This window comes from Protobothrops mucrosquamatus, unplaced genomic scaffold, assembly GCF_001527695.2.
Source record: "Protobothrops mucrosquamatus isolate PMUCROS unplaced genomic scaffold, P.Mucros_1.0 scaffold13, whole genome shotgun sequence".
Classification (NCBI taxonomy): domain Eukaryota; kingdom Metazoa; phylum Chordata; class Lepidosauria; order Squamata; family Viperidae; genus Protobothrops; species Protobothrops mucrosquamatus.
In genome coordinates this window covers 1,236,368-1,248,482 of record NW_015386400.1, presented here as the reverse complement: position 1 = coordinate 1,248,482, position 12,115 = coordinate 1,236,368, and positions in this window count along the sequence as shown.

Genomic DNA, 12,115 nt, shown 5'->3' with positions numbered 1-12,115 from the left:
TGCACTTGCATATTAAATGTCTCCATATACTAAATTATTAGCACACCACTTTGTCTCAGAGGACAATTAACTAGTGGAACAGCTTGCCTTCAGAAATTGCTCCATCACTGGAGGCTTTTAAAAAGAGTCTGGATAGTCACTTGTCTGAAATGGTATAGGTCAGTGATGGTGAACCTTTTAGAGACCAAGTGCCCAAACTGCAACCCAAAACCCATTTATGCATCGTCGGGTGCCAGGTGGGTGTGGCCCATTGGATGAGCATGGCCTATTGGGTGGGTGTGGCTGCGGTGGTAACGGCAGACTGGGTGGGACTAAAAAGTTCAATCAATCAATTCCAACTTTGCAAGATCTTTTTTTTCCTTGCGAGGAGTTGAAATTGACTGATTGATTGAACCTTTTTTTTTTTTTTTGCACACGGTGGCGGAGGCCTAAAGCGAAAAGGTTTTATAAAACCCAGCTGAAGGCCTAGGACTGGGGCGACGGCGCGCGTGCCCACAGAGAGGGCTCTGAGTGCCGCCTCTGGCACCCGTGCCATAGGTTCGCCACCACTGGTATAGGTTCTCCTGCTTGAGCAGGGGGCTAGACTAGAAGACTTCTATGGCCCCTTCCAGCTCTATTCTATTCTATTCTATTCGGTTGTGCATACATTAAATGCACATTGATTTAATGAAAAGATGCCATAGAAAGTACAGTTTGAATAAGTCCACAGAACCTAGTAGTTTGCCAAGATGGTGAGAGCAATGATGTCAGTGAATTGCACAGCAAGTGTCCACATGAAGTCAGAGATACTGACATGAACTTATAGTTTTATATAAATAAACATATTTTATATTTGTATTTATATCACACAAGGTAGTTAGGCAAAAAGGAGCATCATGAGGGAAAAAGGGAACCTCCCCCTCCACAGCCACAGCAACCAATCACAGTGCAGATTACCTCACATAGCCAGCACTCTCCAACCAATCATCTACAACTGTGTGTTCTGGCTCATTATACAACCCCATTGTTCCAGCTAGTAAATTTAAATATCTTAACAAATGATGTGCTGTCACACTACAAACTGAGGTCCATTTGTGCAAGTGTCATGTTAGACATACAAAAGAGGAGCTTGTGAAGTAACACTGCTTTAGTCACTTACATGTGGCACAGTGGTTAGAATGCAGTATTGCAGGCTACTTCTGCTGACTGCCAATTTCCAGCAGTTCAGCAGTTCGATTCTCACTGGCTCAAGATCATCTCAGCCTTCCATCCTTCCGAGGTTGGTAAAATGACAAAACCAAAAGGAACAAGCTGGAGGCACACCTGAATGTAAGGACAAAAGGCAAACCAAGGGACCTTACTGTCACTCCTTCAAGGTAGACCATATTAAGGAACCAGTGCCATGCAGGCCAGTATTACTTTTTTTTGTAAAACTGGTAACAAATCTTCCAACTCTGAATGTGCTTCCTCCTCCCTTCATTTTACTGTATTTTCTATGAACTAGAGAGTAGCTTTATGAGACGTTTACTGAAAATACCTTCATGGCAGTCAGGTCTCTTTTATCTGACTATGCTTTGATAGCAGCTCTTCCTCCTATCCTTGAAAGCCATTTCTGGTGTTTGTGTGTGGTGTGTTTGGTGAATATACTGTGTATGTAGCACTTGTCACATACAGATAGTCCTCGAATTACAACAGTTCATTTAGTGACCATTCAAAGTTACAAAGGCAGTGAAAAAAATGACTTATGGTCATTTTTTACACTTACAACCATTGCAGCATCCCCATGGTCATGTGATCCAAATTCAGATGCTTGGCAACTGACTCATATTTATGACGGTTGCAGTGTCCCACGGTCATGTGATCACCTTTTGTAACCTTCGATAAGCAAAGTTAATGGGGAAGCCAGATTCACTTAACACCCGTGTTACTAATTTAACGACTGCAGTGTTTCACTTAACAACTGTGGCAAGAAAGGTTGAAATGGGGAAAATTCTCTTACTAAATGTCTCACTTAACAACTTAGATTTTGGGCTCAATTGTGGTCACAAGTCAAGGACTACCTATATTGTTCAATAGCTTATTCTTGGAGTGCCTATACCAATGGTGGCAAACCTATGGCATGGGTGCCAGAGGCGGCACTCAGAGCCCTCTCTGTGGGCACATGTGCTGTTGCCCCAGCCTTACCTCCCCCCGTGACCCCCTCCTCACCAGCAGCCCCCCTGGAGGAGAGTCGCCCCCAAGTGTGCCCCACACCGAGCAGTGCAGCCAAGGACATGGCAGCCAAGCAGCGTAGACAAGACTCTGCCCTCATCCACCATTGCGCACAGTTGATGCTGCAAGGCACGGGCAGAGGGTGCAGCCGCCATGGCGCTGCTGGGCTGCCTGGGCGATCTGCGGTGGGCCCTGGAGGCGGTGAGTGGCCCTGTGGACAGGCAGGGTGGGGGTGGGGCAGGGGGTGGAGCGGGGGCAGGGCCAGTTTTTGGGCACTCGGTCTCTAAAAGGTTCGCCATCACTGGCCTATGCAGTATAAGTACCTAGCCGTCCCTGCTATAATTCAAATAGTTTTTGGCAACAGCAGAGAAAATAAATACAACTTGCAGGAAGAATAGGAGCCTCAAATGCTTGGAGTTGAAGAAGTTGCCATTCCTAAATAAATAATTAGCATAAGAACGCTCCCACCCTGAAGAGCTACATTTCAGAAGTTAGTCTCAAGATCAGCTGAGGAATCCGTGCCAAGTGTGGGCTGATCCAAGCACTTCACTCACTTTTATGAAAAAGCATTTCAGTGCACCCAGGACCTGATTCTCTTGATGAACAGAATGCCGTTTTCTGAAAATTTGGTTCCAAAATTGTAAAGTTTCATTTTCCTCTGGCCTTGATTTTAACATTTCTTACTCGGCATGGTCCATTTCATATTTGTTTTGTTTTAAAATCTGGAATATTTTGTATTTCACCTTAATAGTTCCACTCTGTTTGAAATGTTTATATAGTGTGATTTACTACAATATGGATGTGTAATTATGTGATGATTAGACAAAACATTTCTGACAAGAAAGGAAAACAGTAGTTAATAATGTTTTCCATCTGTCTGGTAAAACTTTGCTGAAAAAGCAGCACTTTGCATGGACCAGAATCCAAGGTTACACCTAGATGAGACACTGGAGATGTTGTACCACTTCCATAAATTCATTCTGATCACTGCTCACAAGTTTTTGGAAAACATTACCATCTGTTTTGCAGATAAATATTATAATAATTAATGTCAGCATATGTTTACCTTATAAAATCTTAGAAGAGGTCCTCCCTTTCCTCTGCAGAAATAACGATGCCTTTTAAATGGCTAAAATGAAACACGCTGTCATTATTAAGTAAAGTCTGTCAATAATGTCTTCTTTTATTGCACTACTATGAGACATTTAGAAGTCTCTGTTCTCCATTTAGGCCAGAATTTTTGGCTGTCATTCTTATAGACAGACAAAAAAAGAGCCGAAAATCTGCAGACCTAGCAACTAATGCTGCACCATCTGTGATCCCCTGACCCCACATTTGCAAATCATTTGCATTTTTGTTTCTCCACAGAAAAGTGTCCTGAAGGTGAGGAAGGGAGAGTGTGCACCTTCTTCTGGCAGGATTACTTTTCCAAATGAAGAAAGACTCTTAGGAGACTTAAGAGGATCTTGTTCAACCTAGTACTTGCCTGCCTACTGTGCTGGCCAGAATTTGGAAGTCCAATCTCCTTTGAAGAGCACCAGATTGCAAAAGGTTCCTTAAGGTATTTGGATGATTCACTCTCTGCTGCCATTACCATTTTAACCAAACAAGAAATGTTAAGATTTGTGAATTAGGGACCAGAGTTCTCTCTTTCAAAGGAAGGAACTGTAGCAACAGGCACCCAGTAATTCACAGAACAGTGCATCATTCTCTTGAAGGTGGTGCAGAGAGTGGTGAGAATGGCCGAAAAGATCATTGGCAGTTCCCTCCCTCCCATCCAGGACATAGCACAGAAGCGCTGCTTGAGCAGGGTCCGTAAGATTATCTGGGACACTACACATCCTCTTCACGACCTGTTTTCCTTGTTACCTTCTGGGAGGAAGCTTTGTGGTATCCGAAGCAGAACATCCAGATTCAGCCATAGTTTCATTCCATACAGCATTAACCTTGCGAACTCTCAAGCTTTCTCCTTCCGTTATATATTCAGGATGGACAATATTTAATATTTATTTGCTAGGTATATGTAGGGATGTGAGTCTATACATATGTTGTTCATAGTATGTTTAGGTGTGTGTCATGTACGTGCTTCACTTTGAGACCGGGCAACTAAATTTATTTTTTGATGTGTGCCATTGTGCCCACAGTATAAAAATGACAATAAAGGTTATCTTATCTTAACATTAAAGAGTCAACCTAATGCCAGTGGTGCTTTTAAATGAGTCTTTAATTGTGCAATTGCATGTAATTGTACACAATGTGTTCCATTAATAAATCTACATTCCATAATGAGGATGGCAACTTCTTGGAGTAACTTTATGGAACCTAAAAATGGCCATGAATATGCAGCGACTCATCCAGATTCCTCATTCTTTTGGAGGTAAAGAGACCAAATGTACACAAACGGCAGTTTGATATCTAGGTGTCTGTTATATTTCTTTTTTAATTATTCCTCGATGCGCAAAATTTAAGGGAGTGTTCCAGGTAATCTTAGGAGGCAGGTGATAATTTCTTCCTATATCAGTGATCAGATACTAAAACAGTCCTTCTGAAAACCAAAGTAAAGCCTATCTAAATGTTTCATTTTTAACAGTTTGTTAATGCAACAGATGATAGCCAAAATTTTGTTTAAATTCGGAGGGAAAACTGGGTAGGGGAAAACAGGATTGACAAAAGTTCCTTTTATTTTATACACAATGTATGGTAGTATGTTCCCTCTTTTTAAAAAAAAATAATATTCTTAATAGAAAAATGTAACTTCTAAGAACAGCTATTTGACCACACAACACTGTCATGATTTGAGAACTGTTCCTGCACATTTTATGTCTAATTTTAAATTTTAAAAAAAGGTTAGAAATTTGCCAGATTGGCAGCCATTCTACTAATCTTTAAAAGTGGCTGTATCCCATAGATATGAAGAAGCACTAACATATCATGCAAATATTAGGACAAAGAAAGAAGAGTAAGTGGATTACCATTTTATGTAAGGGCAAAGAAAGGAGGAATTATTTTTTTAAGTCTCTCTTTTATTATTTTTTTCCAAAAAGGTGTGTGTGTGTGGGTGGGTGTGTATTTCTTTTGCTCCATTTTCATATTTATAATTAAGGTTTTCCATTAAATACACGAGGCAAATTTATAAACGAATATTTTTGCATCTGGAACATCCTGTTCCAGCTGCAAATTTTCATTTCTTGACCGTCTTGAAACAACATCTTATACTTAGTTCTTAATAGCCTCTTTGTCTCATGCAAAAATAAATGTCACCTTTGATTTTCTTTTCTTTCTTTGCTCTTGAACTTTTATGCACCTGTTGAGGAAATGAGATAAATTTTGCATCTAAATAAGTTATTCTTACATCCCACACCCTGTGAGTAAATTGCCAGTTTAGTCAAACCTTTCATACCAGACATGCAAATATTTGAGGTCTTAATATGCTTTATTAGCATCTCAACTTTTTCCAACCAGTTTTTTTTAATTTGTAAGAGTAACATAGTCTTTTGCTAAATCAAGTCTAGAATTAGGCCTCTCCAGAGAGAGTTAAATCTATTAATGTTACAACTTGGTACAAAAAAAGCAGCCAAAATCTATTAATGCTACAAGTTGATGCAAAAAGAGCAGCCAATATATTTTTCCTGGACAGTTTCCACTATGGATTCAGCAGACAAAGGCTGTAAGTAGCCATCTGATTTTCCATTAAGGTAATTGCTGATGTGATTGTTTGCAGGGAAAGGATGCGTCGTACATGTTTCCATTGGAAAAATGATAGCTTTGGAGAGATTAGGCAAAGAACTTCATAGCAAACTCTTCTTGCAGTCAGTACAAAGTTTTACTGTCAGTCTGATAAAACACAGGAACAATGATATGTCTAATGGTTCTTCACCGCCCCCTACTGGCTTCTATCAAAAAAGACATTCAGACAGATGGAAACATTTTTCAAATCAAGAATTCTCTGAGCTAAAATAGGCTCGTAATGTCGTGAAATGGCTCCCATTGCGGGAGTGATATCCACAGGATATAGTTAAAAGAATCTCAGGAGCGTGACTGCAAAACTCTACCCGTTTTCAATATGCTTTGATTGCACCACTGCGGCTGACCTTGTCTTTTTTGAGCATATCTGTAGACCTCCCTACATTGCATTAGATGTGCTTCCATATGCCTTGCAAATCCAGGAAAAGCCATCCATGGATATTATGATATCCCATGAATCCTATCATTGTTTAAAACCATACCCAAAGTTACTCAGTAGGGTATTTTTCTCTTAATCTGATTCTGACAGATTCAAGGTGTTTAAATTGTATAAGGCTTTGTCACTGGTTACCTTGGAAACAAGATCTGATGATCTGGGAATTTGGGGAGGTGTGTGGGAATAATCTCCTCCCTCCCTTTCTGAATATACCCAGCCAGCATTGTGGCTATTTCACTCCCAGGATTTGACTTCTCAATTTTATTTATGGGCAGATTTTCATGTTCAACACATGTCTAATCTCACAATTGATTTATGAGTTGTTTTGGTGGAAATTAAGGACAGGTATCCTGTAATAGATAAGTAATATGAAGTAATGATGCAAGAGGATGGCTAGAATGTTCTTTCTCCAAACAGCCATTACCACCACCAAGTCTTCCATTGGGTCTCCATGTTCTTTCAGAGAGAAGGCAAGATTTACTCAAGTTATTATAATGTTCTTAAAAAGAGGGAAGAGAATTTTAATAACAACAACAACAACAACAACAACAACAACAACAACAACAACAACAATAATAATAATAATAATAATAATAATAATAATAATAATAATAATAATAATAATAATAATAATAATAATAATAATAATAATAATAATAATAATAATAATAATAATGTTGGAAGGGACCTTGGAGGTCACCCCCTGTTCAGGCAGGAAACACTATACCATTTCGGACAAATGGCTGTCCAGTCCCTTCTTAAAAACTTCCAGTGTTGGAGCATTCACCGCTTCTGCAGGCAGGTTGTTCCACTGGTTAATTGTTCTAACTGTCAGGAAGTTTCTCCTCAGTTCCAGGTTGCTTCTCTCCTTTGACTAGTTTCCATCCGTTGCTTCTTGTCCTGCCCTCAGGCAACTTGGAGAATAGCTTGACTCCCTCTTTTTTGTGGCAACCCCTGAGATATTGGAACACTGCTATCATGTCATCCCTAGTCCTTCTTTTCATTAAACTAGACATACCCAATTCCAGCAACAGTTCCTTATACGTTTTAGCCTCCAGTCCCCTAATCATCTTTGTTGCTCTTCTCTGTACTCTTTCTAGAGTCTCAGCATCTTTTTTTACATTGTGGTGACCAAAACTGGATGCAGTATTCCAAGTGTGGCTTTACCAAGGCATTGTAAAGTGGTATTAATACTTCACGTGATCTTGATTCTATCCCTCTGTTAATGCAGCCCAGCACTGTGTTGGCTTTTTTTGGCAGCTGCAGCACACTGCTGGCTCATATTTAAGTGATTGTCCACTAAGACTCCGAGATCCCTCTTACAGTTAATACTATTGAGCAAGGTACCCCCTATACTAGATCTATACATTTGGTTTTTCTTGCCTAAATATGGAACCTTACTTTTTTCACCATTGAATTTCATTTTGTTAGATAGCAGCAATAAAGCTGAATATGCACTCAATTTTCTGCTGTGAAATACAGGACATTTTACAAGGTTTCAGATTGGCTGGATCATCTCAAAATAGCAATCCATTGTAATTAAATGCACCTTGAAATGTTACATGCTATCTCATTTGAATCACTTTCTGAAAGATCTAAGTAGTTCTTGGACAGACTTTATCTACATAGGTATACAGAATATTTTTGCATAGCAACTCAGACATATTATTTATTTTTGAAAAGTATATTTTCTAGCTCTTTCCTGAAAAATCATATTACCCTTCTGAGGAGAACTAAAACTGTACCTTTTATTTTATAATACCTTATGACCTTGAAACTGCTGGTTTGATATTCAACGTAATATCTGGCTGCCCAAAATACAAATAATGGTAACCACCTATAATATAGTTTTAGAGTTCCTTACACAATCCCTTTATATAATTCCTTTACAAAATTCCTTACACAATACAGTTTTAGAGTTTCTTACACAAGTTTCTTACACAAGAAGAGCACAAAGTAATCATTGTAGGATGTACTTAAGAAATTGCCTACATAGAACTTTTCTAAATGCTGTGATGGAAAACAAATTAGGGTCCCTGGGTGAGCTCCGATTCTTGCCCCAGCCCCTGCCCACCTAGCAGTTTGAAAGCATGCAAATGTGAACAGATAAATTGGTTCCCACTTTGATGGGATGGCAACAGCATTCCATGTGTTCTGGCATATAGTCATGCTGGCCACGGAAGGACAGTACTGAAAATGAATACCAGCCCCTAGAATTTGAAATGATTGAACAGGAGAATTTTTCTTATTACACCTACAGATAACCCCACTATTGCCTATTGTTTTCTCGTGTGTCTTCAACTATTTATGCACCATTGTAATATGTGTATGAGAGGGATGAACAAGGAGGATCCAACAATAATTGGGTGGGTGGCGGAGAGGGATTCCAACTAAGTAAATCCATATTTTAAAGGTAAAAATATTTACCTTTTGAACTAGGTTCAGATATTACGGTAAAATGTAGCTTGATTAATGAGCTGTTGAAAAGAACACAATAGCTCCATTCACAAAGCTGAGAAGTCATAAAATATGGTTTACAAATATCACATAATACAGTCCTGAACAAAAAAGAATTATTTATTTATTTATTTATTTATTTATTTATTTATTTATTTATTTATTTATTTATTTGATTTGATTTGATTTGTACCCCGCCCTTCTCCTTATCGGACTCAGGGCGGCTAACAGCCTTATAAAACCCATATTACAATAAATATCAATATAAAACCAGATTAAAAGGAGATATTTGTAGTGGCCTAATAATTAAAATTTCCCTTAAAAACCCCACTAAAATTCCCTAGGCCAATCCCGTTTGTTGGAAAAGCCATGTCTTTAGGGCGCGGCGGAAGGAGGGGAGATCCGGGATCACCCGGATCTCTGGGGGTAGTTCGTTCCAGAGGGCGGGGGCTCCCACCGAGAAGGCCCTCCCCCTGGGGGTCGCCAGCCGGCACTGTCTGGCTGACGGCACCCTGAGGAGACCCACTCTGTGGGAGCGTACCGGCCGATGGGAGGTAATCTGCGGCAGAAGGCGGTCTCGGAGATATCCAGGTCCGATGCCATGTATGATACATGATCAGTGTGAAGTACACTACATTGTATAACATCATCTTGCATGTGGCTTGCCTAATTCTTCCCCACCAAAATCTATTAGGGGAAGCGTTCTAAACTGGATATACAGGACTGTTCTTAGCTACATTCCCCTGGTATTCAATCAAAGCACAAGGATTTCTTTGCAATGTCAGTCCTCCCACCCCACCTGCCTCTCAACATTGTCTTCTTCTCACTCCTAGATCCTTAAGGCTTAATCACTATTTTCCTTTATTCCAAGAATACTGAAAAATAAAGAAGGGCTGGGGGGCATTATGCTTAACATAGAATGTTGAGCCTTTGAACATTTGTGTATGCTACCTCTATCAAGTTCTATATCTTCAGTACAAATGGCCACACCCATTTGTATTGAAGATATTCCTAGACTTTTTTTCCTGCAAAAAAGAGCAGCCCTTGAAATTTGCTGATTAGAATTGCAATGGAAAGCAAAGAGTTAATGTCTCCTTTCTCATCACTGCTATCTCCCAACATCAGAATCCTGAACTGGATTAAATCCTATATGGACAGTATCTTAATTGGCTTGGCCTTCAACAATAATTCATTCAATGGAAGAGTCATACAATTTTGAGGTAGTTTATCTTTTCCCTTCATGTATCTCTTCCAGGAGGTTAACAATTGTCATATATAATTACCATATCAGAACCTGGCCATAATTTCAAACATGATTGACTTATTTTTCATGCACTTTCTGGATATTTTCCTTAGCTAATCTTCTCTGATTTGCATTCCTAGCCTGAAACTTAAACAAGTGAGGCAGCTACTGCCAAATACATGCTCGCACATGCAATTTCCATTAACTCCAATCAGAGTTCCAGGAAGAAAATGCATCTTTTCTAATGTCATGAAACATTTCCATAACTTTTATAGTTTAGATAAAATATTTGAGTGATGCTATCAAGAAATGATGTACACTGTAAAATGTTACAGCAATGTTTACTAAGTGAGATTTCAGAGGAAAGAATTTATCTACGTATTTATTTAAAATAAAAGCATAGTTTCCAAATGCAGTGATCATCTTAGGTATTTTATTATTTTAAGTGAACACTTAAAGACTTCTGCTAATTAAAAATTAGAAATTGACAAATAAATGTAACACAGTATTAAACATCTATAGTGCTACCCATAATTTTTCTCTTTCTTTTTGAAAAATAAAATTATATACTAAAAAAAATGAAAAAAGAATAATCTAGTGCCAAAAATCAAAGCAAGTAGATAACAAAATGAGCATGCACATACACATATATGTATGTATACATTTATACAGGTAGTCCTCAAAACCAATAGTTTAGTGACAGTCTTAAAACATTATTATTTAAAAATAATAATAAGGGGCATCCATAAGAAGGGGACGACAGAGAATGAAGTGGCTGGATGGAGTCAATGAAGAAGTAGGTGTGAACTTAAATGGACTCCAGAAGATGGTAGAAGACAGGAAGACCTGGGTCGGACACGACTTCGCAATTAACAACAACAACCATAGTGGAAATGTTGAGATACGTTCACCCACAATAAAAGTGCCACAGCTGCATTTTATAGATCAGGAGTTCTGGGATTTTATTTTTTTTAAATGTTTAACGAGGTAGTACAGCTTGACAACGTTTGCAAACATGTGGCCTAAAATAGATGCAGTCAAATCTTAAATAAACTTATTCAGAAAAAAGGGAATGAGTCAAATGAAAATGGGCATATTGTAGAAAAAGAATGACAATGCATACACAGTTATTTTTTAAAAAAAATTAATGAATTTGTTTAACATTGCAGTCTTAAATCTGTTTTTTTGCTAGTCACATTGGCTAAGTTTTCTCTAGTTTACCACAATATTTCCTACAGCGTATGGACAGTAATCCCTGATACATTCATATCAGGAAATGATCACTCACTAGCATTTGTATGTATCTGTTATAATTTAAAAAACACATTTCAGCCATTCACAGGTATTTATATTTATTAGAATTGTATATACAATCCAATGTCTCTTAAGTTCTCAGAGAGAGAAGCAGCGAGATGGATGTTCCATTATGTTATGCCCCATGTATGAGGCCTTTCATGACTTCTATTCCTTGATCCTTGAAAGAGAAGGGAGGGGGATTTCTTTATATAGTATAAATTCTATGCAATATTTTTAGCTATATAGATCACCAGAAGGATGAAACTGGTCATGTTCTGCCTCCTGGTGGTCTGTATAAGTAAACCCCCAGGTTTAGTGGAGTAACAGTGTGACAACTGCTCAAAATATAGGTATTGCTCTGAAAAGTAATAATATTTCTATTCTGGGCTTGTCAATTGAAAGGTTGGCAGTTTGGAATCCAAGCCATACAATGGGGTTAGCTCTGGTTCTTGCTCCAGCTCCTGCCAACTAGCAGTTGAAAGCATGTAAATGCAACTAACTTTGATGGGAAGGTAACAGCATTCTGTGCACCTCAGCATATAGTAATTCCAGCCACATAACCATGGAAGAGTCTTCGGACAATGTGACAGTTAGTTCACTAAAGAGAGAAGATGGCAAAGAAGTAACAGGCAGTAGAGAGAAAGCAGAGTTGCTTAACTCAGGGCTTTTCAACCGGTGGTACGCGCACATTGGCACCTGCCTAGCCTAGCCAAGTGTAGCGGGGGGGGGGGGGGGGGGAAAAAGCAAAA